The following is a 22,230-nucleotide window of genomic DNA, read 5'->3' as shown; positions in this document are numbered from 1 at the left end:
AAAGTATATATTAAGTTACATAACTTATCTACACTTCCCGTTGATACAAAAAAACAACATTTTAGTCTAACAAATTATTGGCGATGGGAATTTTGATCAATTAATTTACTGTCTGAGTTTCAATATAGTTTGGAAGTAAGATTTTTGATATACAATAATAAAATGGGAAAAAAATTTATATAAAAATGGTCCCCGTTCATTTAATTTACTATCTGAGTTTCAATATAGTTTAAAAGTAAGATTTTTGATACACAATAATAAAATGAAAAAAAAATTATATAAAAATGGTCCCCAATCTTTGAACGGGTCCAAAAATCTAGTTGAAAGCAACAACCCCGTCCCGTTGTAGTCTATCATTGCTCCTCCATAAGTGTGCTTGTCATGTCCTGTTCAAATCTATATACAACACTAGATCTACGCTTAGTCACCAAAACGTCAAGCGGAAGCGGGAGTGCAAAAGCGCCTAAGTTGAGAAGCTCCCACTTTGAGAGCGTCTATAGAGTGCTTATATACACTAGTATAATTTATTAATTAATGAGTTATTAAATCATGCATGAATATTAATTAGCAATGATTTTTAAAAGAATAAAAGAATAAAAGAGATTAAAAAAAATGATCAAGGAACAAAAGAACAAAACCGTATGCAGTGTCTTCGCCCACTAAATCGTGTATGTATAGTGTATACCACATTTTCAGTCTTAAGTAGTAATAACTATTTCAGTCTTAAGTAGTAATAACTATATAAGGGACCAATGGTCCTACAGACTACTAAAAAGAGTTGTACAAGTACTAACTAGTTCTATGTTGGGATGGGGAGTATAGAATAATGGCCTTAGTCATCTTCTCCTGACATTTGCAATTTTAGTTTAGAGAGACCCACGGAATCTATCCCGAATGCATACAAAATACCAATTTGGTTCATGATTCTCCTTCAAAATAACATCGAAACTGTCACAACCGATTTTCTAAACAATTAAAAAAAATGAATAATTGAAATATAAATATCTCAACCATCACTTGGTTCAATTGTCTAAAAACCCAGGCTATGACGGGGGGATGCAACACATGTCAAAACCTAAAACCCACATCACAACAGGATCAACTTAACAACAAAAAACTCCAAATTCCTCAACTATCACTTTATTAAAAACTTTCTTCCATCCCAATACAAACATAAACAACTTTAAGAATAACAATTTCCAACATTGTATTCTCATGTCATATACAAAGAAAACTACGTTATTACATACTTCCAAAAGAAATAGACCTAATAGAATAAACTCCCGGACTGCTCCAGGCACGAATCCCAAATCACACGCCGCAATTCCACTGCCTTCTACCTATGTTCCCAAGAACACACCCACGTTGCCAAAACAAAGCAAACATAGGTCAGCAAATTGAATTTGCTGGTATGAGTAGACTAACCACATATAAACATTATCATGCTTTAATTATCCAAACACTCACTTTATATTTTTCCCATAACTTAAGCATTCACAGCTTGGAAGACAGGTAGTTCCGTCATTTTAACCAGCATAATTTCTTCCCAAGCAAGACTTCCATTATATAACTCATTATAATAACTCGTTTTAATATCTAAACTATTGAATTAAAACTTACCGATATCCGCTGCTGTATAAAGGTAGGACCGCGTCCCTGCACAAAATGTTATTAAGTCCTACCCTCCTGCAAAAGAAAGTTAGAACTTCTAACATTTGTTAATATCCTATAGGTATTCAAAAGTAAACCCAAGCACACTCACCCAATCAACTTAATTTCTCTTATTAATTAATCAATTACTTTTCTTATACACATATTTCACAACCTATGTACCTTAGGTCATTCCTGCCACATTCAAGGAATACCCAACCCTACATTCCCGTACACTCAAGGAATACAACTAACCCATGGCCGAGGCTTAATACCTTAGTTCCTCTCTAGGGTAGTCCAAACAATCTGGTCATTCATGGCACATTCAATGAATACCTGGGTCATTCATGGCACATTCAATGAATACCCATATGTAACGCTAACGGGCCATTTATGGCACATTCAATAAATGCCCACCTAACATATGACATCATCAGTCATAAATTCAATTCCAAAACTTGAGGCGTGGAGAGTTCTAAAGGGTGCGGTAAGTTTTGTTTACGCATTATTAAACTTTATTTCATAAATTATTTCAGAGAACGAAAGAGTATCTTTATTCCTGTATTGTTTATTTACGCGTTATTAATTTCAGGGATGTCTTAGTGTCATAACGTTGTATATCATAAAATACTGCAAAATCACATAGTAGATAATACACATATACACGTATATATAGAGGTCTTAGCCTAAAGTCAAGTATGCTAATCACCCTAGACCTATCTTAATAACCCAAATCATAATCCGAGTTAAAAGGTCAAATTGGGTCAACTGGTCAAAGTCAACCCTGGTCAAAGTCAACTCTGGTCAAAGTCAACCCTGATCAAAGTCAAAGTCAACACGTCATGGTCGAAGTCAAACTGTCGTTTCCAAGTTCAACAGGTTCGAGGTCATAGCCATGGTTCATGGCTAAGGTCAAAATGCATGGCTCATGGGCTCGTGACTAAGGTAACGGTTCGGACCCAACTGGCCAAGCCCAAAACTTAGAACCCGAAAGTCTAAAAGTTGGAAGACCCAAATAGATCCATTTTAAGTCCTATGGACTGGCCCCAAGAAATATTTGAAACGGGCCCAAAAGCTGTTAAGTGGTTCGGTCCAAAATTGAACTGAAGCCGGTCCAAAAACTTAACTTAAACCGGTCCACAAAACTTAATTAAATCGGGCCCAAACAAAACAAATGAAACTGGCCCAAACTTTAATTTAAGCGGTCCACAAACTTAATATAGAATCCGGGCCCAAACAAAACCAAAGGGTTTGGCCCAAGGCCCAAAGCCCAAAACCGAAATTGTTCTTGTTCATCTTCCCTCCACCAACACCACCAAAATCCGGCCACCACACCTTCTACACAACCACCCCCATTTCAACCAATCGGTTTTAACCCTTGCAAAACCCCTACAACATTAGTTAAAGCAAAACCCCAACTCATACAATCCAAACCTCACCAAACTAGATCTGGAAATTTCTTGCACCCCCATTAATGGTTTCCCCAACCTTTCAACAATGCCCCCATCCACATTCCAACATCAAACAAACATCAACAACCCACCCAAAACAGTTCGAACTACAAACAAAATCTCATAAACCCCCAAGTCCCAAAAGAATGGCGGTAATGGCGATAACGCCATTAACGCCTCAAGCTTTCTCCAAGCTCCAACAAATAGCCACACCGCGACCATGCTAAACCCGACATTCATCATATATCAACAACCAATTAATATTAACATCACGATATCAAAAAATTAATCAAATTCATCGGGGCGATTTACGCTCTTTGGAATGTCGCCACCATTGGCGTCTGTCGAGAAGCTTCGACCGACATCAACCAACGAATTCAAACATATAAAAACATCATAGTTCAACCCACAGTAAATCAAAAGAGTATACACCGAGAAAACAAGAAAAAAAAGATGATTTCTCTAATGGGGCTTTAACTACCCTTAACGCCCAAAATTTCGACAGTTCTACCTCAAAATCCGAAATTCAATAAAGTTTAATAACACAGATGGCACGAAGTCCAATACCACGGATAATGAACGATATAAAACTAAAATATTATAATGCCAATGTATGTAAACTACAAATCCGGTGAAATAGCCAAATAGCTACTCACCTGTATGAACAGCTCGACGAATTTTCCTAGCCCGAATCGTCGTGCTCCACCTCTCCAGCAAACCAGCTTCTTTCTCTGCCTCCATTTTTTTTTTATATTTTATTCTCTTCCAAACCCTATTATCTAGAACAATGTGTTTATATACTTGGGTCCGAAACCCAAGCCCAACACCGACTCGGGCCCAAAACCAGGCCCACGTATCCCGAGTCCAATCCGACGAATTTTGAAAATAAATAATTTAATTAATTAATAAATATAAAAATACGTATAAAAAACACGGGGTGTTATAGAAACTTGTAAAAAAACTCTTACTAATTAAATCTTTATCTCTTCAGTTCTTCGATTGGGTTCTAAATCATACGGAATTTTGTTGATCTTCAATTTGCTCATTTGGGGTTTAGAATATCTGATAATACTCCAGATTTATAATTATTGTTTCTTTAAGAAGATTAATTGGGTTTTAATCCAGTTATAAACTTATCAAAAACTTATAAAACCGCATCTCTCATCATCAAGAGCGGCTTAGAAAATTGAGGCCTTGGTTTTCAACAGGGGTTTGCTCTAAAACCGCAAAAGCTGGGAGCTCCGCACCATTCCGAGGGTTTGTGTGACTAAGGACCTACGTAATAATAGCTTAATGAATATATCGAATTGAAGTGCATCCACGGGTCTTGGAAATTGGGCTTTGGGCTTTGGGCTCGGGGCTGGTTCCCATAGAGATAGAGAGAGGAGTTTTATGTAGGTGGCTCTGGGCTGTTGGTCATGGCGGTGGCGGACAACGAATAGACGGTGGTCATGGTTACCTTCTTTTTTCATTTTGGAAAGTCGGTTCTTAGAGCATCTCCAATGGAGTGTGTAAATCTACACCTCCACATAGGCTCCATGTAAGCACCACTAGGATTTTACACTCTTATTTCTAAAGTAATAAATATACACCTCATGGCTCTTCCAATGGTGGTGTGGAAATAAAGAGTAAAACGACAGATGTTAACCGTCGCAAGTTTGCAAAAGAAAATTTTAAGAGGAGAACGCACGTCACTTTAACTCACGTCCGTATTCTAGAAATCTGGAAACAAGAGTAGCAACGGTCATGGGCCGTCGCAAATGAAATATTTTAAGTACCCACGTCTGTTGAAGTGACGTCCGAATTTTGAAAACCCACCCACGACATTTAAAGTTACGTCCGTGTTTCTTATTAACTAATAATCTGGGAGGGGAATTTCCACCAAATTTTAACAACTAATAGCTATTATATACGGTTTACACACTCCATTGGAAAGGGTTTTTTCAAAGTAGGGGTGTAAATTTCACACATTATACGCTTTACACTCTCCATTGGAGATGCCCTTATTAGTAATAAGTTGTCCCATCCACGTGCCCACATGGTATTGGTTGTTGCCATTTTCTCCTTAGAAGTTTAGTAATTAAGTTTAACTTGGAAACAGAAATTGCTTCGGATTTGGTAATTGGTAAAAGGCTGTAAATAGGGACGGAAGATAAAGTACGTTTATATTCCAAAAGCTTGTTCTTAGGGTCCAAACACCTCTTGCTCCTTGTCGATCCAAAGTTCCAAACCTAGAAAGAACCTAGAAAGAAATATGGCAACTAGGCAGGTTGTTGTGCGGTGTAATTATAAGACCACGGTAAAGGATCCTGGCGTGAAGGGCGTGCTGATAATGATGGAAGACAGAATAATCTTTACACCTAATGATCCTACTTCTGTGAAGCTTACTATTGGGTTAGAATCAGTCCACAAGCACCTATTTAACAGGAAGGGGAACCACAAAGAAGCTCTTCTAAATCTTATACTAGATACTGCTATCAATGGGGGACGTTGCATTTTTGAGTTTGAAAATTTCTCTGAGCGCGATGTTTGCTGGGAATTTATCAGCAAGTTCCTTACTAATAAGCTTCAATCTAAGAAATCATGTCGGAAGGATCCCAAACCAGTTTCTGAGATATTTTCTGCTGAACAACTTAGTACTGCTGAGATGGATTTTCGTATGAAGCTGCTTGAAGAGAATAATGAGTTGCAGAAATTACACAAGCAATTTGTGCTCAGTGGTGTGTTGTCAGAATCTGAATTTTGGGTAACAAGAAAGGAGTTGCTTTCTACTGATGCCAGCAAGGCTCTGAAACAACGAGTAGGGTTTAAAAGTGCTATGATTACAGATATCAATCCAGTGCCAGATGGGAGGAGCAACAAAGTCACTTTTAACTTGACACCGGAGATCATTGATCAGATATTTGCTGAAAAACCAGCCGTTCACAAGGCATATCTGAAATTTGTCCCTTACAAGTTCTTAGAAGTTGAGTTTTGGAGAAAATATTGTCGAGCAAAGTATCTGTACAAGGAAAGCAATGTTGCTGCTGTTGTGGCTGCAGCTGATGATGATGAGGTGATTGCTTCTTTTTTTAAGGGTGATGAAACGGTAGCCAATGATTCTCGGCGGAAGCTCAGGCGAGTTGATCCAACCTTAGACATGGAAGCTGATCAAGGCGATGATTACATGCATCGTGATGAAAGTAAAGGAGCTATTGACTTAAAGTGTGATGAGTACAATCTCTCACATAATCTTAACAGGCATGCTGCAGTTGTTCTTCAAGGAAGAGCCGAACATGTTGCATTAGGAAACACTTGGACTGTAGCAGAAGCACTTTCTAGGTCCAAACAGGCTGGGTTGGATGAGAGTGCAACTCAAGCTGCAAGGATGGAAATGGTCTATCGGATGGTTGCAATTGAAGATCTGCAGGATCCTCATCATAAGCTTCCGTTTGCACCTCTTTCTATTAAGGATCCTCGACAATATTATGATTTTCAGCATGCTAACGCTGTTAGAAATGTGGGAGATGCAGAATTCAGCACAAAACCAATCAGTCACGACTTGAACACTCAGCATACTTGGGGTTCTTTGAAAAATCTTATTTCAGATATGAGAGAAAATGGGTTTAGTGATCCCGTTGTTAGGCCTGATGTTGCTCTTAAGGTTCTAAAGGACTTGACTCAACATCACTCAAGTACCAAGTATCACATTATTGGCAAGAGCCCTCAGGAAAATATCCTTGACCGACTGGAAAATAAAAAGGAAGTCCTGCATCACTCGGCATCTACACAAGAATTACTGAAGCACTTCTGGTCATCCTATCCAATTACGACAAGTTACCACTTCACTAAGGTAAGCAGATTAATTGACGCAATGTCGGAGATATATCTTAAGCTACAGGGGATAAAGGAATCTGTACAGTCAGATTTCCGGCATCAAATCTCTCAACTTGTTCAACCTATGCTTCACGCTCTAGATGCTGCATTTGGACATTATGATACACATACCCAGAACAGAGGTCTAGGAAAGACCCAATAAATATGCTTAGCGACTGCTGCGGCCAGCTGCCTATATGATTTTGGATAACACCTACTTTTTTTTTAAGTGCTGAATGTTGGTTGCTGGTTCGGGTTGCTGATTGAAGGTGTTTCGTTAAATTGCCTAAATGTGTGCTGTACAGCGGGGAAAACCCCAATGGATATGCTTAGCGACCGTAGCCAGCTGCCTATATGATTCTGGACAACACCTACTTTTCGGGTCTAGATTCAGTAAAGCAAAGCATAACGTAGTGAATGTTGACTGCTAGACCTGCTGTTTTGGTTGCTGATCGATGGTGTTGGGTTAAATGGTTAAACTGTGTGCTGAATGGTTGTATGGGGTATAATTACTTACATCATACCAGCGCGTACTAATCAAGTGCTCAGATCACTCAACTGAAATCTCATGATTCACGAACTACATGTTAGTACGACAGTACCAGGTCGTCCCATACAGTTGAATTTAGATTACTAATGTAAGTAAGACCTAGAAGTATTTAAAATAGAGTAATGCTAATTGTTAAAACCATGCTTCGATCTTGTCCTACATTGCATACTTTACGGACGGACGCTTTATGTTTCTAAGGTTAGAAGACCTTAAATCCTTAATGGCCGGAAGAGGAAAAATTTGGGATTTAAAAAGTAGTAATTGTGCTGAATATAAGGTGTGCAATATGATATTTCGCTTCTCTTAGTTGTTTATGCGGCCACATGTAAACGAATTCTCCACCTAATTAGCCTTTCGTCATCTGAATTTTTCTAAGATTTGACTTGATTGAAAATTTTGACACAACCAAATTTTGTAGTACCAATTGCACTTGTTTTTTTTCATATATACCCAAAATGTAAATTTTGACCAAGTTCATGGTGGTAATTACTGGTCATAAACTAGTTAATTTTTTTGATGATTTATTTTTACGTAAGTTGGCGGTGAGCTGGTGACAATGGAGGAGAACAAGAAGAGTGGGAAATTGAGAACGACATGAAGATAAGGAAAAGGTGGTGATAGGTGTGGGCTGTTGGTTGAAAGGCATAATTGTTAATGCCATTTTGTTGGAGGAGATTATAATGACTCTGTTCATGAGTTGTCTAGAGAAAAAAAAAAAAGTTTTTCTCTGTTTTTCACATTCAGAGCGCGCCCGCCCTTTGAAGGGGCGCGACCCGCGCTCATGGTCCATGGTTTTGGTAGCGACCAGCGCTCGAGAAGAAGGCCTTTCGAAAGGAAGCGCCAGCCAGCATCATCATTTTTGTGGGCTTTCTGATAACGCGATTTTGGTTTTTGGGTATAAAAACAAAATCAGTTTTTTGGAAAACCTAACTTTTTCTAAAACCAAGAAAGAGAAAGATTATAAGAGAGCAATTCTTTGTGAGTTGAGTGTTCATTCTTTGTGAGTGAATTGAGAGACTTGTAATCTGTTACTCATGACATCCAGTAAAGCTTGGAACTCGTAGTGTGGAAGTAGGCAAATTGCCGAACTACGATATATCTCGTCTTGTGGTTTGTTCTTCCTTTACATTAATTGTTTTACTTTATCTGCTTGTTATTTGATATTGAGAAGTGTTGGGATATTGCTTGGAGGGTGTTAAAGTCTTGTCTAGTGTGAAGGATCGATCTTTGTGTAGGATTGATCCGTTTGTTGTGGGTAATGTTGTGTCCGCACTTATATATTCACAACAATTGGTATCAGAGCTTAGGTATACGACCTAGGATTTTGAGTTTAATGCTCAAAATTTGTGTAGACAAGGTGTTCGATTAAATTCCGAGGTGAAACTGTTTCTTACGGGTTATTGTGTGTAACTTGAAAGATGGCTCCTAAGATGTCAAAACGAGAGGTTTGAAGTAGAAGTTTAATGGGAAGAATAACTTTGGGATTTGGCAAGTCAGTAAAAGGACATCCTCATCCAACAAAGGTTTGCCTGAAGGCTTTAAAGGGGATTAAATCTAAAGCGCGAATGAGTAATGATGATTGGGAAGAGTTCGATCTTCAAGCTTGTTCATCAATCCGGTTATGTCTTGCTAATGAGGTTATGTATAGTGTGATGGGAGAAAATACATTTGCGGTATTTGGCTCAAACTAGAGTCATGTATATGACCAAGAGCATGACGAACAAGATGTACCTTAAGAAGCGTCTTTATCGGTACATGATGGTCGATGGTTCAACGATGCAAGAACACGTTAGTGAGTTCCGTCGGCGTCTAGCGGATTATTTGAATGTTGGTATGAAGATGGATGATGAGGATCAAGCGGCATGTTTGATATTCTCCTTGCCCGGAAAGCTATGAGCATCTAATGACTACATTCATGAAACGAGAGAAGTCGTTGATCTTGTGAAGTTCAAAGTGCACTTCTTTCTTATGAGTTGATGAAGAAGACACGTGTAGAGAATAGCATTGATGCAGGTCGGGGGCTAGTGGCAAGAGGAAATTAGTATGAAACGAAATTATTCAAGTAATGAGAATTCTAGGTCCAAGTCAAAGAAGCCTTTAAAATATATGCATTGCTACAATTGCAATGAAAAGGGACATTATGCAAGTAATTGTCCTCACCAAGAAAGAAAGAACAAAGAGAGATGGTGGTGGAAGAAAGGTAAAGGCAAAAATTGAGGCAAATTATGCTTCGGGCTCAAGAGGATGAGTTCACTGTGTCTCCACACAAGACTATATGACCGAAAAGTGGATTCTTGATTCGGATGTTCCTATCATATGTGCCCGAATAGAAAGTGGTTTACTTCTTATGAGAGAGCATTGATGGTGGTTCCGTTTTAATGGGTAATGGCGTTGCTTGTAAGGCGGTAGGAATTGGAACTATACGGGTCAAGATGTATGATGGTGTAGTGAGGACTTTAACCGATGTGAGACATGTTCCTGAGCTAAAGAAAAGTCTTATTTCTCTTGGTACCTTGGATTCCAAAGGCCACAAGTTTGTGGCGAAAGGTGGAGTCCTAAATATTGTTAATGGCTCTTTAGTTGTTATGAAGGGTCAAAAATATGGAACCTTGTATACCACGATAGGTAGTACGGTGATAAAGCGATGTAGCGAGTGGGTGCATATAGTAATGATTACGAGTGCACTAAGATATGGCATATCGTTTAGGGCATATGAGTGAAAAGGGTTTGTCCGAGTTGTCTGGCGAGGGTTCTTGAAGAACTTGAAGAAGCCAAGTATGGGGTTACGTGAGCATTAGCGTCTATGGGAAGCGATCTGAGTCAAGTTCAAGTCAAGCAAGCACACCGACAACGGCATCCTTGATTATGTGCATCACGGATGTTTAGGGACCCTCGGGTGGCTTCCAAGGGAGGTAACGCTATTATGTCTCATTCATTGATGATCATACTACGCTATGTATGGGTGTATATGATGAAATCGAAAAGATGAAGTGTTTGAGACATTTAAGAAGTGGAAGGCAAGGGTTGAGAATCGCACTGAGATAGGAAGGTAAAGACATTACGGTCCGACAATGGTGTGCGAGTATACCTATGGACCTTTCCAAGTTAAATGCTAATAGGGAATTGCTAGACAATCGGATGATCGAGGGGCACGCCACGCCAGAATGGAATGGCGAGAGGATGAATAGAACTTTGCTTGAAAGAGCAAGATGTTTATTGTCTAATGCCGGTCTAGGCAAAAGTATTATTGGGCATATCACGGTGTCCATGGCGTGTTACCCCACAATAGGTCACCAGTACCAGCTATAGATTGCAGGACACCTTATGAGGTGTGGTCAGGTAACCCAGCTGATTATAGTATTTTGCGAGTGTTTGGATCGACAGCTTACTACCATGTGAAGGACAGCAAGCTAGATCCTAGAGCTAAGAAGGCCATATTCTTAGGCTTTGCAAATGGGGTAAAGGGATATCGATTGTGGTGTCTAGAAGACCACAAGTTCCTGGTCAGCAGAGATGTTACCTTTGATGAGACTTCCGTGTTATCTTTGATGGCCGGAAGTAGGCAAAGCGAGAATGGTGAGTCTATAGAAGTTCAAGCTAATGAGCTTGAGTTATGCGATCTGGCCGGATGGTAGGTTAGATCATGATGAGGTACCAAATCATGGAACCACCGCAATAACATGAAGAAGAGCAAGAGCATCCGCAACTTGTAATGGGTGACCCTAGGCCACGAGACAAGTTAAAGAAGTGCACAAGTATGGGCACGACGGGCCGTGAAACACTATGGTCGTGGATTTAGTGGCATATGCTGCTTGAATATCGAATATGATGAGCAGGATAGCTTCAGGAAAGCCGTTAGAGATGCTCATTCTGAGATTGGTTGGTAGCTATGCAAGCGAGATGGAATCTCTTGATAAAAATCACACATGGGACCTAGTTTTATTGCCAAAGGGGCAAAAGGACTATCGGCGGTAAATGGGTGTTCGAGAAAAAAGAGGTCCTTCCTAAGTCCGGCGATCTTTGGGTACAAGGCAAGAGTGGTAGCAAAGGGTTTTCCGCGAGAAAGAAGGAGTTGACTACAATGAGGTATTTTCCCGGTGGTCAAACATACGTCCATTAAGTGTGTTATTAAGTTTAGTTGCTCACTTCATTTTGGAGTTAGAGCAACTTGATGTGAAAACTTGCTTTCTTGCATGGGGACTTGGAAGAAGAGATCTATATGAGACAACTTGAAGGGTTTGTCGTTCTTGAAAAAAAGAAGATTATGTATGCAAATTGAATTGGTCATTATGCGGGTTAAAGCAATCGCCCGAGGCAATGGTACAATGACTTTGACACATTCATGATGCAACATGAGTACACCAAGTATGTATGACTCTTGTGTGTCTACTTTAGAAGGCTTAGGTGGTAATGACTTCATCTATCTCTGCTTTATGTGGATGACATGCTTATTGCTTCCAAAAGCATGGTGGAGATAGACAAGTTGAAATCTCAACTTAGCTCACGAGTTTGAGATGAAAGACTTAGGTGGAGCCAAGAAAATCTTGGGCATGGAGATTGACAGAGATAGGAAGAAGCGGCGGATAGTTGTATCTCGGAAGAAAATACATTGAAAAGTAATTTCTCGATTTGGTATGGAGAATGCAAAGTCGGTTTCTACACCTTTAGGCAGGCATTTTAGGCTTTTAAACTAAGTTCTCTCCTAGTTGATTGGAGGAACAAAACATATGGCAAATGTTCCTATGCAAGTGCAGTGGGCGGTTTGATGTATGCTATGGTGTGCACATCGGATATTTCCACGAGGCCGATTAGTGTTGTCGGTATATGGCAAATCTTGGGAAGCGACATTGGGAAGCGATGAAATGGGTACTAAGGTACTTGAAGGGTACTTTGGATGTGGGATTAGCTTATGGTGGAGGCACTTGTTATGTCGGTGGGTTTGTGGATTCTGATTATGCGGTGATCTAGATAGGCGACGATCGACTCACTGGTTTATGTGTTTATGATGCATGGTGCACGGTTAGTTGGAGGTCTATGCTTTACACGAGTTCTGATTGCTCTATCTACTCTTGAGCGAGTATATGGCGATGGCAGAGGCAGTGAAAAGAGGCACTATGGCTTCAAGGTCTTCTAGATGATTTGGGTATTGAAGCGGAAACGGTGTTCTTTGTGTATTGTGATAGTCGAGTGCTATTCATTTGGCGAAGAACCAAGTTCATCATGGTCGGACCAAACATATTGATGTCCGTTATCACTTTATACGGGATGTCGTTGAGGATGGTGATGTAGCACTTGAGAAAGTAGACACCGTGACAACCCCTGGCGATATCTTGGCGAAAGTTGTCACGGGAGTTAACTTCCAACACTGTTTGGACTTGCTCCAAATCCTACATGTTTGAAAAAGAGCCACATGGGCATAGCCCTTCGGCGGATTGACTGCGAAGTCTTCCTTCTTTGGAGGTGTTCTTCTTGGATGTGATCTTCTTTGGATGTGTTAGAAGGCTTGGTTTTATGTGTTAAAACCTCACCGAGGTGGAGAATGTAGAGAAAAAAAATAGAGTTTTCTCTGTTTTTTCACATTCAAGGCCGCCCAGCTCTCTGAAGGCGCGACCAGCTCATGGTTCAGATGTTTTTGGCGCGACCAGCGCTCGAAAGAAGCGCACCCGGCTTCGTCATTTTTTTGTGGGCTTTTCATAAGAACCGCGATTTTGGTTTTGGTATAAAAACAAAATCAGTTTTTGAAAAACCTAACTTTTTCCAAAACCAAGAAAGAGAAAAGATTATAAGAGAGCAATTCTTTGTGAGTTGAGTGTTCATTCTTTGTGAGTGAATTGAGAGACTTATAATCATTTACTCGGGACATCCAATAAAGCTTGGAACTTCGCGGTGTGGAAGTAGGCAAATTGCGAACCACGATATATCTCGTCTTGTGGTTTGTTCTTCCTTTACATTAATTGTTTTACTTTATCTGCTTGTTATTTGATATTGAAGTGTTGGGATATTGCTTGGAGGGTGTTGAAGTCTTGTCTAGTGTGAAGGATCGATCTTTGTGTAGGATTGATCCGTTTGTTTAATGGATAACGTTGTTTACGCACTTATATATTCACAACATTTGTTGGAGGAGATTATAATGACTCTGTTCATGAGTTGTTTGTTAACACATGAGACTTATATGAGAGAGTTCCCAATAAAAATGTCACTAGCTTGTATATATAGTACCTTCAGACAATATCAATTTTCATTCGATTGTATACTTTTTCTCTCCACCAATTTAAGCTAATCATGACTTATGTTAAAATAGTTAGAGAACAAGACAACCAAGAGATGTATGCAAATCTATATGATGATATAACTATAGGAAATTAAATTAAGAATGAAATAGAAAAAGAGTGGGGAGTACCAAAATCGAACAAAAATTTGTATGTTCAAAGACAAGAAATGAAATGATACTACAATCTGAGGAGAACAAAACCCTTCAAGATCTTGATATTTTAGAGTATTCAATTACTTTCGGACTTGAAATGCATGACATTGTAAGGCCTATTACTCAAAGTTGATATTAGGTTTGCAGCAACAATATCACGAATGTGAGATCTGAGGAAGATACCACAGTTTTGGAGTTGAAACAAGTGATTAAGAAATGGGAATTTTAACGCGTTGCACGGAAGATATTAAGTTAACTTGTAAGGGAATAATAATGGAGGATTCATACTATGTGTCGTTACTACTTAGAGTACTGAAGGCCTAGTAATTGCTTTCACTACCTGTTGATGGCTCCAAACTTCGATGATCTACTTAGTGATTTTAAAGAGGGCGTTGACGATGGAGATGACTAGATGACTAGTATCATATTTTAGAATTCTAGTATATTATTAGAGCTACAGTAAGATATTAGCTACTGTAATTTGGTTAGACGGTTAGACTATCATACAATATATATAATATTAAGTGTTGTTCCAAATGATTTGATCTAAAATTCCTAAGACATTGCCAATTCATAGCTAGACATTAAGCGTTTTATACAAAGTTGCAAATTCACTTCTAACACTATTATTATATGTTAATCACAACATATTTTTCTGGTTAAGATGAAGAGCATATTGCAAAATAAAAGATGAGGACTTTCATACCAACAATAACGCATAGAGGAATATAAATATAGGTGTTTGTTACTGCCGGACCCATATTGTGTTCGCATAACCCAAAAACTAAAACACTTATTACAAATGTGTCATTGGTCCCAAAAGTTGTTTTGTGTTGGGGCGGACCCCAAAACCAAAGTTAATTTGACTTGTTGCAACCTTTTCAGCCCTTCTCTTCTATTCTTTTCTCTTCCACCATCAAAAATCATAAACCCTTAAACCCTTAAACCTTTAAACCCTAACACTAAATACTAATGGAAGAGCCCAACCCAATTTTAGAACATGAAGATGACGAAGAAAATGTAATGCATCATGACCCCATTCAAGAAGAAAATATAGAACAAGTTCCAAGTGACCCCATTCAAGAAGAAAATGTAGAACAAGTTCAAAGTGAAGAAAATAGAGGAATGGATGATGATGCATTTAATAAGAATAAGGTAAATCTAAATTAAACGTAATTATGCATGTAGTAATTATTGATGTGTACAGTGATTATACATGTAATAATTATGCATGTAGTAATTAAACGACCCGGCTAGGTCGTTTGTGTTTCACACCAAACGGTCTGGTCACACTGTCTAGACTGTGTCCAAAACGATGTGGCCATGTCGTTTGGCATATGGACTAAAAAAAATTTGTCGGTGTGTCCACACCGTTTGAACTTAGTCCCAAACGGCATGGCCACACCGTTTAGACTAGGTCCCAAACAGTGTGACCATGTCGTTTGGGATTTGAACTTGGAAAAAAAGTTGTCTGTTTTTTTGCCACTTGAACGGTGTAGACACACCATTTGGACTTAGTCTCAAACGACATGGCCACATTATTTGGGACCTAGTCCAAACGGTGTGACCATGTCGTTTGGGATTTGAACTTGGAAAAAAAGTTGTCGTTTTTTTGCCACTTGAACGGTGTGGACACACCGTTTGGAGTTAGTCTCAAACGACATGGCTACACCGTTTGGCCATGTCGTTTGAGATTTGAACTTGGAAAAAAGACTTGTCTGTTTTTTTGCCACTTGAACGGTGTGGCCACACCGTTTGGACTTAGTCTCAAACGACATGGCCACACCGTTTGGGACCTAGTACAAACGGTGTGGCCATGTCGTTTGAGATTTGAACTTAGAAAAAAGAGTTGTCTGTTTTTTTGCCACTTGAACGGTGTGGCCATGTCGTTTGGGATTTGAACTTGGAAAAAATATGAAGTTCTGTTTTTTGGAATCTCTAACGGTGTGGCCATGTCGTTTTTAGGATTTGAATATAGAAAAACAAAAGCAGGTGGTAAACGGTGTGTTTGTGGCATTTGGTACTTAAGCCAAACATCAATTAACAACTATTCTTTATTTAGGATCCTTCGTGTTTTCGAGAACTCTGGAAACTCGAATGACGTGGATGATGTTCAACCGCTTTCAATGGATACAACAGAAATATTTACTACGGAAAAGGTACATAGTAGACATTGTTTTCACTTGTTTTTATTTTCTAAATGAAATTATATTAGTTTATTGATTGTTGTTTTCTTTCACATCTTTAGGTATTTCATTAACGTAGTGACGTAATTGGTTGGGCAACTGCTCGGGGAAAACAATGTAATGTGGTTGTGGTAATTGATAAGCACCCAAAACTGTAATATTAAACCCCGAGAGACATAGCATTTTGGTCGATTATGTGTTTAATAATCATGTAATAATTATATTTTCGTACTTTTGCAGGTTTCCGCAATTAAAATGAATATAATGATAAAACATGCATCGGCATGGGAATCTTGGAACATTTGAAGTTTCCCACTCAACCCCCGTGAAGCCCAACAAAGCCCTCGACTAAAGCCGAAGTTTCCAAAAGAACAAAACCAAATCGCGAGCGGGTCCACATATAAAGAAGCAAACTTCCGGCTCAAATCGGATAAATCTAGATGCCGACGTTGGCTAGTGAAGCTGCCAAGTCTGCGAATCTGGGAATATTTGAAGTTTCCCACTCAACCCCGTGAAGCCCAACAGAGCGACTAGAGCCGGTTTCTAAAAGAACAAAACCCGGTCTGAGGCGGGTCCACATATAAAGAAGCGACAAACTTTCAAAGCTCAAATCGGATAAATCTAGATGCCGATGTTGGCTAGTGAAGCTGCCATAGCGACCTGGGCGACGAACTCGGTGCAAGGACAAAAATCGTAAAATGCCAAAATCGGTAGCGACTCTTGGACACACTAAGTGGACCCACTCTGCGGGCCCAGAAGGCATGACGAGTCAGCATAGGCAGGTGGCAAAGGATGGTTTCAATTTAGTGCCACCTTGCAATGAGGAAGACACGTACCGATTCAATGTTTGAATTGAATTGGGCTAAAATACAAAACCAAAACATAAAAGGACAAAACAAATGATAATAAAACAAAACTTTATAAAAACCGAAGTTTTGATCCTAACAAACTGAATTGGGCTAAAAAACAAACCTGATTCGATATTAAGATTTCACGTGAACCCCAGCCTATATATATGTGAGGGGGGTCTTCATATATCTTCCTTTAGCATATTAATGCTTTAGCTACGCCTAGTTAGATTTTCTTCTTCAGTACTTACATTCTGCCATTTCCATTTCAAAGGCTTAAATCTTCGTAGTTATTTTACCCTTAATAATTGATCATTTCTTTTCTAGTTTAATTTACCTCACGCATTTATTTACTTAATGTATACATAAAGTTTTATTATTCCTTCTATGACCATGAGCTAATCCCCTCGGGGAGGGTTATCTTTACTAGTGTGAAAATCGGATTGACTTCGTTACTATTCTAGAATCACTACTTAGGAATTAGGCATAGAATTGACATCCGATCCCAAAATGGCTGAGGCGTACAAAGTTGAATTTCTGCGATGCTCCAGGGATAGTCTCGTACACTCTGCAGTGTCGGGCGGCTCTCCAATTAGTCCGGTGATGTGAAATCGAGCCGAGGAGCTGAAATAATATACGAGAGATGAGGTATTATTGAAACTCCTTATGCTAGTGAAATGCGACCTAGAGATGTGGGCATGCACTAGGGGATCAATACTTTCACGTCGTCTCGAAATGAGGCGAACTAGAGATGTAGTGATTTGGTAATAAAAACTGTTGAAAAATGATTCTTGCTTGAGCATGATTAACTCTCTCCCTGTTTCTCTAATTTTGTTTACCTACATTTAATCGCCATAGTAATTTACATTACCGTTAATTTAATTAAAACCAACTAAAAAGAAACCTAAAAGTCCTACTCACTAAAAGTTGTAATTTCCAGTTGTGAACCTATCCGAGCCCTAAGGTTTGGACGATCCCTTACTCGACCTATCCTACCAAACCCACGTGAGTAAGGTAACTTGACTAAAACGTACGACTATACGGACGTTGGAACTTGGACTGTGGACCTCGAACTTAAGAAAATAAGTAACTGAAAACCAAATAAACGTTCGAATAAATACGCGTTTATCAAATGGCGCCACCGCACGCCGAAGGACTCTGGACTTAACGTAATAAGCTGGAATACATCCATAAAACCCTACCCTACCTCCTCATCTTTTTTAATTTTCATTTTACATTTACAATACTAACAAGTTACGAACGGTTTACCTTAACTTTTTCTACTAACAAATATCTGTGAACCAAGTTTGTTTATTTTCATGAGCACAGTCTAAGTACTCCGTAGGAATTTGAAGTACTGAATAGACAAAAGATTCTCGGATGAGACTGAATTAGTAGCCGCGCCTTGAGACTAACACGGAGTATCAACACTCCGGTTTTTCGTCTGAGCCACTTTCCTTTTTCGATTACTCTTTTGGGCTCTTTGGTCTGTTTTGCTAGTAAGCATAAGCTCGGGAGTAGTCGATCGCTATACAAGGAATCGCGGGACGCCAGGTTTCAAACTCTTAAACTCCTCAAACTTTGTCGAGGATATTATTTGCTATAACCTGTTTTACCTCGTATATATGTATGTTGGCATGAGAACTCCATGCATGTAAAGGTGGTTCGTCATTACATATTCACGTAACACAATTAATATGATTCGAATATATTTTGATATATGCATAGCGCCAAACCACCTGCTTAGAATATTTTTGTATGTGTATGTTACATCAATTCCGTCTGCAGCGTATTCAATTGCATGAGTTCGTTCTCGACATTCCCCTAGCTCACGTATAACTTACACATAGTTGCACGTATAGGTAATATAGATTTGCATGGGTAGACTTTCTGCGTAAACTAGTATATGTTAGTTAGTTTCTATTTTGGCATCTATCGTTTTTAATTGCATATTTCGTAATCACGTCTCCATAATACACTAATTACGTAAATTAAAATAAAAAAAAAAAAATAAAATAAAAAATAAAAAAAAATAAAAATAAAAAAATAAAAAAATAAAAATCATAGTAATTAAAAATTTCATCTAAATCATCTTAATAACACCCCGCATAATACACCATCATAAATCATCATCCTATTCCATCAGTGCTTAGGAAACTTGGAAAAAAATTGAGGTTGCCTAATTAAGGAACGTGCTAGCACGAACAACCTCCCTCAATTCTCTCAGGTGACCTGGCTGCTGGAATATTTACACGTTATCCTAGCTTCCCTGCTCGAGTTAGCAACATCTCAGGAAGACGTGCTTCAACTCCCTCCTTCCTAAATTCTAAAACCTCCAGTCATTATTCATTCCTTATGAGCCTTAAATTAAAATTTATATTTGTATGAGACTACGGTCTGGTAAACATAAGGAATTAGAACTTACATATCATCGTCGAAAATACAAGTAATAACTGTTTATGTTATCTCCTAGACATAGTCCCTCCTCCGTAAATCAACCTCGTCAAACATCTCCGTTGCCATTATCTCCTTTAATTATGGCTGAGGAAAATCTCACAGTCGAGAAACCCTTTCGGTTTCTATCTTGCCTTTACAGGGAAGGACATGCTTCTGCGTTAAACTTCGATCGCGATTGTAGGTGATTTTTAAAATATTCCGCCAAACATTTTCGGTTTGTTACCTGTTTACCATGGGTTAGACCATGAAAAACCGTCTGATCATCTTCGTCGGGATGCAACAAGTAGTCACCACTTTCCGCCATCCGACCGTTACCAACGAACAAGTCTTGCTTAGGTTGTTTCCTTTCACCTTAGCTGATAAAGCTTCAGTTTGGCTCGCCCGGACAAAGCGCCCGCAATCCATTGACATATGGGCCAAACTTGTTCAAGCATTCATGATAAAGTTTTATACTCGAAGAAAAACTACAGAAATGCTTCAAAAGATTCAATTCTTTCGCCCGGCACCCCGGGAATCCTTTTTGTGCGTGGAGCGGATTTTACGATCTACTTCTCGAATGTCCCCATCATCAACTTCGACACGCTGTATTAGTCCGTTCATTCTTTAATGGTCTCTCGACCATCAAAAGGAAACATTAGATATCATGAGCGGCGGTTGTTTCATGGACAAAGGGCCTTGAAGAATACACTTTTCTTGAAAATAGGGCCTCATGAAGCACCCATTGGGGAAACACTCGATTCTTCTAGATCTTCTAAAGATACTCCTACCAAAGTTACGGTCTATGTTTGAGGTCAAACCCGATCCGAATTAAAACTCTAATCGAGTCCCTAAACAAAAAGGTTGATGCTCTTTTCGGTACAAGTAAATGAACAAAACCCAAAACAGTCATGGTCGCCAACGCTTCCCCATGCCCTCTTTGTTTAAGTCCCGAGCACGCCCGATTCTTATTGTCCTTTTGGTATCACGAGTGTCATCCCCAACCTTCGAAGAGGCTTGTGCTTTCAACATCCCTAATGCACCTTGGCGACAACATCCGAATTTAGCTTGGGCACCCCCTGTCCAACAACAAGCTCCTTCGGTGGGCAATAACGTTCTTATCGACCACCCGCGAACTACAATTCCTATCTCAAGGAAATCCTCCACAATTCCAACAGGGGGCAAAGTAATTTTCCCAACAACGCAAATATAGGGTACCAAAATAACCACAACCTTGTTCCCGCTAATCAAGGATATGGCTACCAAAATCAACCCGTGAATAATAACGTGAACTAGTTCCCTGTGCCGCCCTTTAGTCGATCCACGGTAGATAAAGCGGGGTGAAACTTTCCTGACATACATGAATCAACGAGAATCAAATCCTAGCTTCTATCCAACGGTCTCTTCACCTGTGTTTAGCTTTCGGGATAAAAAGTCAAAAGAAAGCGTGTTCCCTGGCAAAATGAGGTTCAAACCCTAAGCTTCAAACCACTGCCTTTGAACTCAACAATGCACGGGACCTAGTAATCCAAGCCAGGGTGAGGTAAATGCCATTACCACTCTTAGTTACGGCGAACCATCGACAATAATATCATTATGCGGGCGAGGAATCGGCGGAAGTCACGGACGGCGTCCTTCTCCTACTACCTCAACCTATAACGGACGAAGTTGTACCTTCAAAATCTACACCTCGTCCCTAGGGAAAGATGCCACTGATCCTTATCTGGCGATTTAGGTCCAAAAGCTCCGTTCCACTGCCCGTTTGGTAAAGAACAAACATGATGAATATTTTGATGAGATCCGTGAAACCTTCAAAAATTTGACCATAAACTTACCTTTCCTAGATCGCTAAAGCATTTGCCCAAGTATGCCAAGTTTTTTGAAGGACATGTGCACCACCAAACGGCGTCTGCGAATGTACCTCAACAAAGCGTTCCTCACTGAGCGGTTTCCCTCGATTACCACTACCAATGGTGTGGTAAAAATTATAAGGACCCGTGTCGACCAACTGTACCATGCACGTTGGGCGACAAGTATACCGCTACTGCACTTTTAGACCTAGGTGCTAGTGTTAACCTACTTCCCTACTACTTATTTAAGCAGTTAGGTCTTCATGAATTAAAACCTACCAATATGACTCTGCAACTCATGGATCGGCTCCATCAAATACCCAAAAGGCATAGTAGAGAACGTTATAGTAAAGGTCCAAGATTTTTACTACCCAGTGGATTTTGTCATTCTAGATACTGAAGTAGCCTGTGACTCCATCCCTATCATCTTGGGACGTTCTTTTCTTGCAACATCTAACGCTCTCATAAATTGTCGAGACGGTTCAATGACATTGTCTTTTGGGAACCTTTCTGTCGAACTCAACGTGTTCAAATTAATGAAACAGTTTCCCGATCCTATAATGGAGGGCGAGATTAGCTTGGTTAATAGTGCGGGTCATGATTATTTCACAAACTCTTTTCCCCGGGCGAGATACACCAATTCCTCTCTTTTGATAATCCGAGTTTGGCGATGGCTTCATTACATAAGGGATGTCCATGCATTATTAGAGTCGGTACCATTATTTGACCCTAATGCTTCGGTGCAAACCGATTGAAGAACCGATTAAGCTCTTTTCCATTGAAGAGATGATCCTCACGAATCCTTGATCCCCAATCCTCCAACTCGGATTTAAAACCTCTACCCTCGATTTGAAGTATGCGTGCATCTCGATCTCGATGGCGGTCACCCTATAATAATTTCTGCTCCTTGACTCTGGACAAAGAGGCATGTTTGATTCACATCATTATTGAACACCGCTCCGCTTATCGGATGGTCCTTAGAT

General features: G+C 39.6%; 1 pseudogene; it reads left to right on the top strand.

Annotated features, from left to right (window-relative positions):
* The first annotated feature begins 5,355 nt into the window (after positions 1 to 5,355).
* Positions 5,356 to 7,119, top strand: LOC147487705 (general transcription and DNA repair factor IIH subunit TFB1-3 pseudogene; annotated as a pseudogene).
* The last annotated feature ends 15,111 nt before the right edge of the window (positions 7,120 to 22,230 follow it).

The sequence above is a fragment of the Coptis chinensis genome, chromosome 7 (genome assembly GCF_015680905.1).
Source record: "Coptis chinensis isolate HL-2020 chromosome 7, ASM1568090v1, whole genome shotgun sequence".
In the NCBI taxonomy this organism is placed as follows: Eukaryota; Viridiplantae; Streptophyta; class Magnoliopsida; order Ranunculales; family Ranunculaceae; genus Coptis; species Coptis chinensis.
The sequence above is the reverse complement of the archived record's forward strand: the minus strand, read 5'-3'. Positions and strand labels throughout refer to the sequence as shown.